Source organism: Oncorhynchus nerka, linkage group LG15 (assembly GCF_034236695.1).
Source record: "Oncorhynchus nerka isolate Pitt River linkage group LG15, Oner_Uvic_2.0, whole genome shotgun sequence".
Classification (NCBI taxonomy): Eukaryota; Metazoa; Chordata; class Actinopteri; order Salmoniformes; family Salmonidae; genus Oncorhynchus; species Oncorhynchus nerka.
This window is the reverse complement of record NC_088410.1, coordinates 13,634,398-13,645,620: the sequence shown is the minus strand read 5'-3', so window position 1 is coordinate 13,645,620 and position 11,223 is coordinate 13,634,398.

Below are 11,223 nucleotides of genomic sequence, written 5' to 3'. Positions count from 1 at the left end.
CACCAAACCCAGAAATATTTACACTAGAAAAGGAAATGTGTCCATTTTCCAACTGGACTCATCACTCTTAACCTCTTCGTCTCTCCCTTCATCTTCCAGCCAAATAACACTGAACCATTACATCTGAGGGGCTTTTCACTTGTTTTCCTCCGTTCTTTCAATCCTCAACTCCCCAGGCCAACACAGCTTCGCCTGTCTGCCTGTCTCTGTCTGTCTGTCTGCTTACTCTGGAAGGACATAACAGGAGGTTCCAGAAGTCTCCCCTGGATGACCCTTGAACCAGAGTGAGTAAAGGCTGTGTAATAACATGGACAGGGTTCAGATAGAAGGGAATGATCATGGCTATTCCCAATATAGTGCACTTCTTTTACCAGAGCCCCATGGGCCCTCCTCAAAACTAGTACACTATAGGGCATAGGGTGCTATTGTTGCTGCAGCCCACAGCTCTACTCACCCACACTAACAAAAACACAGAGATATTCAATACACTATTATCAACCAGGGGACTTCCTCATGTTGTCCAAATTCTCAATGTTCATTTGGTGTGTGTGTGCGTAGGTGTGTGCGTAGGTGTGTGCGCGTGCGATGGATGGTTGAACCCTGCCTGCTCTTCTAACTCAGTAGTTTGAGAACAGATCTCTCCGTCCAGCCCAGCAGAATCCCATTACAAAGCCCAGGACCATTCCACTAGTCAGCAGAACGTCACACCAGGCACTCATATCCTAAATGTTACCCTATTCCCTTCGTAGTGCACTGCTTTTGCTCAGGGCCCATGGGTACTATAGTGCACTATAAAGGGACTAGGGTGCCATTTGAGACGCAGAGGGAGACATTCAAAGAGCTAGATCATCATGTGTTTCACACTCCAACTCAGAAGAACACACTCGGTGTGTCACTGTCAATGTGACAGTTGAGTGTTCTGTTGACATTTCCGTGTTGGTCTCCCACCGACTGTCAGGACAGTGTTTCAGAGAGCTGGACCATCATCCAGACTGTCAGGACAGTGTTTCAGAGAGCTGGATCATCATCCAGACTGTCAGGACAGTGTTTCAGAGAGCTGGATCATCATCCAGACTGTCAGGACAGTGTTTCAGAGAGCTGGATCATCATCCAGACTGTCAGGACAGTGTTTCAGAGAGCTGGACCATCATCCAGACTGTCAGGACAGTGTTTCAGAGAGCTGGATCATCATCCAGACTGTCAGGACAGTGTTTCAGAGAGCTGGATCATCATCCAGACTGTCAGGACAGTGTTTCAGAGAGCTGGATCATCATCCAGACTGTCAGGACAGTGTTTCAGAGAGCTGGATCATCATCCAGACTGTCAGGACAGTGTTTCAGAGAGCTGGACCATCATCCAGACTGTCAGGACAGTGTTTCAGACTGAGCTGTTTCAGATCATCATCCAGACTGTCAGGACAGTGTTTCAGAGAGCTGGATCATCATCCAGACTGTCAGGACAGTGTTTCAGAGAGCTGGATCATCATCCAGACTGTCAGGACAGTGTTTCAGAGAGCTGGATCATCATCCAGACTGTCAGGACAGTGTTTCAGAGAGCTGGACCATCATCCAGACTGTCAGGACAGTGTTTCAGAGAGCTGGATCATCATCCAGACTGTCAGGACAGTGTTTCAGAGAGCTGGATCATCATCCAGACTGTCAGGACAGTGTTTCAGAGAGCTGGATCATCATCCAGACTGTCAGGACAGTGTTTCAGAGAGCTGGACCATCATCCAGACTGTCAGGACAGTGTTTCAGAGAGCTGGATCATCATCCAGACTGTCAGGACAGTGTTTCAGAGATCATCATCCAGACTGGACAGTGTTTCATCATCCAGACTGTCAGGACAGTGTTTCAGAGAGCTGGATCATCATCCAGACTGTCAGGACAGTGTTTCAGAGAGCTGGACCATCATCCAGACTGTCAGGACAGTGTTTCAGAGAGCTGGATCATCATCCAGACTGTCAGGACAGTGTTTCAGAGAGCTGGACCATCATCCAGACTGTCAGGACAGTGTTTCAGAGAGCTGGATCATCATCCAGACTGTCAGGACAGTGTTTCAGAGAGCTGGATCATCATCCAGACTGTCAGGACAGTGTTTCAGAGAGCTGGATCATCATCCAGACTGTCAGGACAGTGTTTCAGAGAGCTGGATCATCATCCAGACTGTCAGGACAGTGTTTCAGAGAGCTGGACCATCATCCAGACTGTCAGGACAGTGTTTCAGAGAGCTGGACATGGATCATCATCCAGACTGTCAGGACAGTGTTTCAGAGAGCTGGATCATCATCCAGACTGTCAGGACAGTGTTTCAGAGAGCTGGATCATCATCCAGACTGTCAGGACAGTGTTTCAGAGAGCTGGATCATCATCCAGACTGTCAGGACAGTGTTTCAGAGAGCTGGATCATCATCCAGACTGTCAGGACAGTGTTTCAGAGAGCTGGACCATCATCCAGACTGTCAGGACAGTGTTTCAAGAGACATCATCCAGACTGATGTTTCAGAGAGCTGGATCATCATCCAGACTGTCAGGACAGTGTTCTATGGATCATCATCTGTTTCAAAGTCTATTCAGATTGATCATCATGAGACTGTCCTGTTTCAGAGACTGGATCATCATCCAGACTGTCAGACAGTGTTTCAGATGCTGGACCATCATCCAGACTGTCAGGACAGTGTTTCAGTGAGCTGGATCATCATGATTTTTTCCATCATCCAGACTGTCAGGACAGTGTTTCAGACCTGGACATCATCCAGACTGTCAGGACAGTGTTTCAGAGATGGATCATCATCCAGACTGTCAGGACAGTGTTTCAGAGAGCTGGATCATCATGACTCTCAGGACAGTGTTCTCAGAGCTGACTCATCTGACTGTCAGGACAGTGTTTCAGAGAGCTGGATCATCATCCAAATGGTACCCTCATTCTGTCAGGACAGTGTATTCAAGAGCTGACCATCATCTAGACTGCACTAGACTGTTTAGACCAGGGCCCTATTCCCTACATAGTCTCTAAAGTAACTACTTTAGACTGAACAGGGTTCCTATTGACATAGTGACGTGTAACTAGTGTTCTCAATGACTCTGTGTGTGTTCCAAATGGTACCCTATTCCCTATATAGTGCACTACTTTAGACCAGGGCCCTATTCCCTACATAGTGTAACTACTTTAGAACAGGGCCCTATTCCCTACATAGTGTAACTACTTTAGACCAGGGCCCTATTCCCTACATAGTGTAACTACTTTAGACCTGGGCCCTATTCCCTACATAGTGTAACTACTTTAGAACAGGGTCCTATTCCCTATATAGTGCACTACTTTAGAACAGGGTCCTATTCCCTATATAGTGTAACTACTTTAGACCAGGGTCCTATTCCCTATATAGTGCACTACTTTAGAACAGGGCCCTATTCCCTACATAGTGTAACTACTTTAGACCAGGGTCCTATTCCCTATATAGTGCACTACTTTAGAACAGGGCCTTATTCCCTATATAGTGTGTAATACAGCCCAGTACATCACAGGGGCCCCGGTCCCTGTCATCCAGGACCTCTATATCAGGCAGTGTGAAAGGAAGGCCCGGTAAATTGTTAAAGACTCCAGCCATCCAAGAAATAGACTGTTCTCTCTGCTCCCACACGGCAAGCTGTACCGATGCACCAAGTCTGGAACCAACAGGACCCTGAACAGCTTCTACCCCCAAGCCATAAGACTGCTGAATATCTAACATAATGGCTACCAGACTATCTGAGTTGACTCTTGTATTTTACTTATTTGTATTCTTGTATTTAATTGTAATTTTATGCACACAGGACTCTACACACTCAAGCACACTGACACTCCAACACACACACTGATTTCATAATTTGCTCACACCCACATAATATGCACTTACATTTATACTGACTCTACACACACACACATATATAAACGGCTGCTACTCTGTTTATCATATATCCTGATGTCTAGTCACCATACCACTATACATATCTACCTCTATAGATCCAGTATCCCTGTACATTATAATATGGTACTGGAACTGACCCTGTATATAGTATGTTTACCCCTATACATATCTACCTCTATAGATCCAGTATCCCTGTACATTATAATATGGTACTGGAACTGACCCTGTATATAGTATTCTTACTTACTTGATTGTGCTCTTAGTTCTTTTTATATCTGTGGGCTTTTGTTCTACCTTGTGTTTCTCAGTATTACATTGTTATTGATTACTGCATAGTTGGGGTTAGAGCTGAGAATGAAAGGTATTTCACTGTACTTGTGACGTTAAAAGTGAAACTAATAATACTGTATGAGAGGGGAGTGGATAGTGAGTCTCTTCTGATGACAACAGCCGAGTCTGTTCTCTCTTCCTTAAAGAACTGCCCTGCCTAACGAACCACCTCTTCTTAATGAGCATCTCTGGGTAATGACTGTTTTGATGTTGCCTCTCCTCCCACACACACACCTCATTACCACAAACAAACTCCCACCGACACACACAAGGCCCATTACCTACTCAATCACAGTAAATTATACGGGTAAACAGTATCTTCACGCTCCGGTGCCTCGCTAAACGCTAATTAAGACAGCTGTCATGACGGGCTGGCGCTCCCGTTCATCACCACCGTTTAACAGCACCGGGAGAGACGGCACATATTACCGTTGAAGAGGAGAACGCCACAGTAGCTACCGTACCGTTAGCATAATGTGAGGAGAGTTAACAGATACAATGCTGTTTGTGGACTTGTTTTCCTATCTTGTCAGGACCAGAATTGAATTTTTTAACATTTTATTTCAATTATATTTAACTAGGTAGAGTTGAGAACAAGTTGTCATTTACAACTGCGACCTGGCCAAGATAAAGCCAAGCAGTGCGACACATCAACAACACAGAGCTACACATGGGAAAAATACATGTAGAGTCAATAACACAATAGAAAAGTCTATATACAGTGTGTGCAAATGTAGTAAGATTAGGGAGGTAAGGCAATAAATAGGCCATGGTGGCGAAATAATTACAATATAGCATTAACACTGGAGTGATAGATGTGCAGATGATGGTGTGCAAGTAGAGATTCTGAGGTGCAAAAGAGCAAAAATAAATAACAATATGGGGATGAGGTAGTTGGATGGGCTATTTACAGATGGGCTGTGTACAGGTGCAGTGATCGGTAAGCTGCTCTGATAGCTGATGCTTAAAGTTCGTGAGGGAGATATATGTCTCCAGCTTCAGTGATGTTTGCATTTCGTTCCAGTCATTGGCAGCAGAGAACTGGAAGGAAAGGCGGCCAAAGGAGGAGTTGGCTTTGGGGATGACCAGTGAAATATACCTGCTGGTGGGCGTGCTATGGGTGGGTGTTGCTATGGTGACCAGTGAGCTGAGATACGGTATGGCTTCACCAAGCAAATACTTGTAGATGACCTGGAGCCAGTGGATTTGGCGACAAATATGAAGCGAGGGCCAGCCAACGAGAGCATACAGGTTGCAGTGGTGGGTAGTATATGGGGTTTTGGTAACAAAATGATGGCACTGTGATAGACTACTTCCAATTTGCTAAGTAGAGTGTTGGAGGCTATTTTGTAAATGACATCGCCGAAGTCAAGGATCGGTAGGATAGTCAGTTTTACGAGGCTATGTTTAGCAGCATGAGTGAAGGAGGCTTTTTTATGAAATAGGAAGCCGATTTTAGATTTAATTTTGGATTGGAGATGCTTAATGTGAGTCTAGAAGGAGAGTTTGCAGTCTAACCAGACACCTAGGTATTTGTAGTTGTCCACATATTCTAAGTCAGAACCGTTCAGAGTAGTGATAATAGATCGCTGTCCCCCCGACTAGCGAAGAGCATGCATTTAGTTTTACTAGCATTGAAGAGCAGTTGGAGGCCACGGAAGGAGAGTTGTATGGCATTGAAGCTCATCTGGAGGTTAGTTAACACAGTGTCCAAAAAAGGGACAGAAGTACACAGAATGGTGTCGTCTGCGTAGAGGTGGATCAAAGACTCACCAGCAGCAAGAGCGACATCATTGATGCATACAGAGAAGAGAGTCGGTCCAAGAATTGAACCGAGGCACCCCCATAGAGACTGCCAGAGGTCCGGTCAACAGGCCCTCCGATTTGACACACTGAACTCTATCTGAGAAGAAGTTAGTGAACCAGGCGAGGTAGTCATTTGAGAAACCAAGGCTGTTGAGTCTGCCGATAAGAATGCGGTATTTGCCAGAGTCGAAAGCCTTGGCCAGGTCGATGAAGACCGCTGCACAGTACTGTCTTTCATCGATGGCGGTTATGATATCCTTTATTATGACCTTGAGCGTGGTTGAGGTGCACCCAGGAACAGCTCGGGAAACCAGGTTGCATAGCAGAGAAGGTACGGTGCGATTCGAAATGGTCGGTGATCTGTTTGTTATCTTGGCTTTCAAAGACTTTAGAAAGGCAGGGTAGGATAGATATAAGTCTGTAACAGTTTGGAGCTAGTGTTACCCCCTTTGAAGAGCGGCAGCTTTCCAATCTTTCGGGATCTCAGACAATATGAAAGAGAGGTTGAACAGGCTAGTAATAGGGGTTGCAACAATGGCGGTGGAAAATTTTAGAAAGAGAGGGTCCAGATTGTCTAGCCAGGCTGATTTGTAGGGGTCCAGATTTTGCAGCTCTTTCAGAACATCAGCTATCTGGATTTGGGTGAAGGAGAAGCGGGGGTGGAGGCTTGGGAAAGTTGCTGCGGTGGGTGCAGAGCTGTTGGCCGGGGTGGGGTTAGCCAGGTGGAAAGCATGGCCAGCCGTAGAAAAATGCTTTTTGAAATTCTCGATTATCGTAGATTTATCGGTGGTGACAGTGTTTCCTAGCATCAGTGCAGTGGGCAGCTGGGAGGAGGTGCTCTTATTCTCCAAGGACTTTACAGTGTCCCAAAACCTTTTGGAATTTGTGCTACAGGATGCAAATTTCTGTTTGAAAAAGCTAGCCTTTGCTTTCCGAACTGACTGTGTATATTGGTTCCTAACTTCCCTGAAAAGCTACATATCGCGGGGGCTATTCGATGCTAATGCAGTACGCCACAGGATATTTTTGTGCTGGTCAAGGGCAGTCAAGTCTGGAAAGAACCACGGGCTATATCTGATCTTAGTTCTTTTTTTTTGAATGGAGCATGCTTATTTAAGATGGTGAGGAAAGCACTTTTAAAGAATAACCAGGCATCCTCTACTTACGGGATGAGGTCAATATCCTTCCAGGATACCCGGGCCAGGTCGATTAGAAAGGCCTGCTCGCTGATATGTTTTAGGGAGCTTTTGACAGTGATGAGGGGTGGTCGTTTGACCGCGGACCCATTACGGACGCAGGCAATGAGGCAGTGATCGAGTTACCAGAATGTCCTGACAAGTCACCAGAATGTCCTGACAAGTCACCAGAATGTCCTGACAAGACACCAGAATGTCCTGACAAGACACCAGAATGTCCTGACAAGTCACCAGAATGTCCTGACAAGTTAGCAGAATGTCCTGAGAAGTCACCAGAATGTCCTGACAAGTCACCAGAATGTTCTGACAAGTCACCAAAATTTCCTGACAAGTCACCAAAATGTCCTGACAAGTGACCAGAATGTCCTGAGAAGATAGGAATGTCGGGACATTTTGCATGTCCTGAAAAGTAAAAGGGTTAGGTTTAGGGGTTTGTGGTGAGGGTTAAGGTTTAGGGGTTTGTGGTGAGGGTTAAGGTTTAGGGGTTTGTGGTGAGGGTTAAGGTTTAGGGGTTTGTGGTGAGGGTTAAAGTTTAGGGCTTTAGCAAAATTGGAATATGAATGGGAATACATTTTTACTCCCCCCAAAAATCGAAAAGTAACGAAAAACTAACTCTAATGTTTACTGAAACAACACAAAATGAAAGTACGCTATTGAAAATCTTTTTTTCCTCCGTACTATGGCTTTTCCCCAGTGTATGTTTTATAGAAGCTTCCACCCTACTCAGCAATAACACTGGAGGGTGTGTGTGTGTGTGAGAGTGATGGGGGAACGGGTGAGACAGGAACAAGTGGACTAAGGGTTGGGTTCACCTCAAGGTCAAAGCACACACACACACACACACACACACACACACACACACACACACACACCTCCACCTGTGCCTCAGTAATCCCTGGTTAGCCCCAGGGGTGAGGGCCTATTCCGGGGAGAGGAAACCAGGGAGGGCCCTTCCCTCTGGGTATCCAACAGACAAAGACTGGCTCTGGGTGTGGAGCTACCACAACACAGACACACACAAAAGACAGGATACACACAGAGAGAGAAAACAACAGGGAGAGGGGATGGAGAGAGAAAAAGGAGAGGCAGAGAGAACGATGGAGGGAGAAGGAAGGAAGAAGGGGGGATGGAAGAAGGATATAAGTGAGGGAGATGTTGTGTGTATTCCTCTCCTCCTCCTCCCCCTCCTCCCTGTGTGTTAGCATGTTGTGTGTATTCCTCTCCTCCTCCTCCTCCTTCTCCTCCCTGTGTGTTAGCATGTTGTGTGTATTCCTCTCCTCCTCCTCCCTGTGTGTTAGCATGTTGTGTGTATTCCTCTCCTCCTCCTCCTCCTCCCTGTGTGTTAGCATGTTGTGTATTCCTCTCCTCCTCCTCCTCCTCCTCCTCCCTGTGTGTTAGCATGTTGTGTGTATTCCTCTCCTCCTCCTCCTCCTCCCTGTGTGTTAGCATGTTGTGTATTCCTCTCCTCCTCCTCCTCCTCCTCCTCCTCCTCCCTGTGTGTTAGCATGTTGTGTATTCCTCTCCTCCTCCTCCTCCTCCCTGTGTGTTAGCATGTTGTGTATTCCTCTCCTCCTCCTCCTCCTCCTCCCCCTGTGTGTTAGCATGTTGTGTATTCCTCTCCTCCTCCTCCTCCTCCCTGTGTGTTAGCATGTTGTGTGTATTCCTCTCCTCCTCCTCCTCCTCCTCCTCCTCCCTGTGTGTTAGCATGTTGTGTGTATTCCTCTCCTCCTCCTCCCTGTGTGTTAGCATGTTGTGTATTCCTCTCCTCCTCCTCCTCCTCCTCCTCCTCCTCCTCCTCCCTGTGTGTTAGCATGTTGTGTGTATTCCTCTCCTCCTCCTCCCTGTGTGTTAGCATGTTGTGTATTCCTCTCCTCCTCCTCCTCCTCCTCCTCCTCCCTGTGTGTTAGCATGTTGTGTGTATTCCTCTCCTCCTCCTCCCTGTGTGTTAGCATGTTGTGTGTATTCCTCTCCTCCTCCTCCCTGTGTGTTAGCATGTTGTGTATTCCTCTCCTCCTCCTCCTCCTCCTCCTCCTCCTCCCTGTGTGTTAGCATGTTGTGTGTATTCCTCTCCTCCTCCTCCTCCTCCTCCCTGTGTGTTAGCATGTTGTGTGTATTCCTCTCCTCCTCCCTGTGTGTTAGCATGTTGTGTGTATTCCTCTCTTCCTCCTCCTCCTCCTCCTCCTCCTCCCTGTGTGTTAGCATGTTGTGTGTATTCCTCTCCTCCTCCTCTTCCTCCCTGTGTGCTGGCGTGTTTCAGAGGAAGAGGTCTGCTGGGACTGAGGCTTTATGATGTCCATCAACACAGCACGGAAACATCTCCCTCCCTGTTGTGTGTTTACTGATTGATTGAACATGCCAAGTCCATCTGGTGATTCCCTGATGGGAGCGACAGTGTGAAATTGCACAATAACAAACAAGCCAACCCAACCCCACCGTCTCCCCCCACACACACCTTTCCCTCTCTCCTTCTCTATCCCCTTTTCTCTCTTTCTAACCCACCTATGTTTCTATCACATTCTCTCCATCTCCCTTTCAACAACTACTCTTCTCTCTCTGAACTCTGTTAGAGCCCATAATCCATCCATCCATCCACACCAACACACACATACACACCTGTCATGCTGGGATCAATCAATCGGATAATTAAAGAGTTACTCTGTGTTTGCTTTTCTCTCTCTCTGTCACTCTCTTTCTCCGTCTGTGTTTGTGTATCTGTCTCCTAGTGTCTCCAAGCAGTAGCACAGAAACCCAAATACCCCCCGTTCTCCTCACCACACACACATAACACATACCCAGACTCGCTGTGTTCACACACACAGCACACACACACACATACCACATATCCAGACTTGCTGTGTTCACACACACAGCACACACACACTGCTTAGCCCCAAAATGCTGCAATAAACCACCATTGGCCAGCAAACCACCATTGGCCAGCAAACAGCAAACCCTCTGGAAGGAAAACTGTAAGACGTAATAGAGTGAAGCTCGAAAACACATGTTGTTGTTGTTGTTGTTTTGGCTCTGTACTCCAGCACTTTGAAATGATACAATGACTATGAGGTTAAATATGCATTTTTTTTATCCATACCAAGTAAACGTTCAGAAATTACAGCCCTTTTTGTACATAGTCCCCTCATTTTAGGGGACCAAAAGTATTGGGACAAATTCACTTATATGTGTATTAAGTATTTGGTTCCATACTGAGAAAGTTACAGACGCCCAAATATCACACCTCTTTTACTGGGCACAAAATAATCTGAAACAACCAAAACAAACAGCAAATGTATCCAACAAGTCTATAGAGTCATAAGCTTGATGTAGTCATTCCATGCTGTGAATATGAGACCAAATACTACACTTTATACTACTTCAATACAGATATAAGTGAATTTGTCCCAATACTGTTGGTCCCCTAGATTGGGAGACAACGTACGAAAACTGTTCACCCGATATGGATGAAAATACCCTTAAATTAAAGCTGACAGTCTACAATTGAACCTAAACGTCATTGTATCATTTCAAATCCAAAACAACAAGAAACGTGTCACTGTTCCAATACTTTGGCAGCTCACTGTATGTAGAGGAGAACCAATATGGAGTTGGACAGGGAGGGAAGTGTGGTCCAGTCCTGTATAGTGTACAGGGTGGTAGAGTAGTGTACAGGGTGGTAGAGTAGTGTATAGTGTGGTAGAGTAGTGTATAGTGTGGTAGAGTAGTGTATAGTGTACAGGGTGGTAGAGTAGTGTACAGGGTGGTAGAGTAGTGTATAGTGTGGTAGAGTAGTGTATAGTGTACAGGGTGGTAGAGTAGTGTATAGTGTGGTAGAGTAGTGTATAGTGTGGTAGAGTAGTGTATAGTGTGGTAGAGTAGTGTATAGTGTGGTAGAGTAGTGTATAGTGTACAGGGTGGTAGAGTAGTGTACAGGGTGGTAGAGGTGTATAGTGTAGAGTAGTGTATAGTGTGGTAGAGTAGTGTATA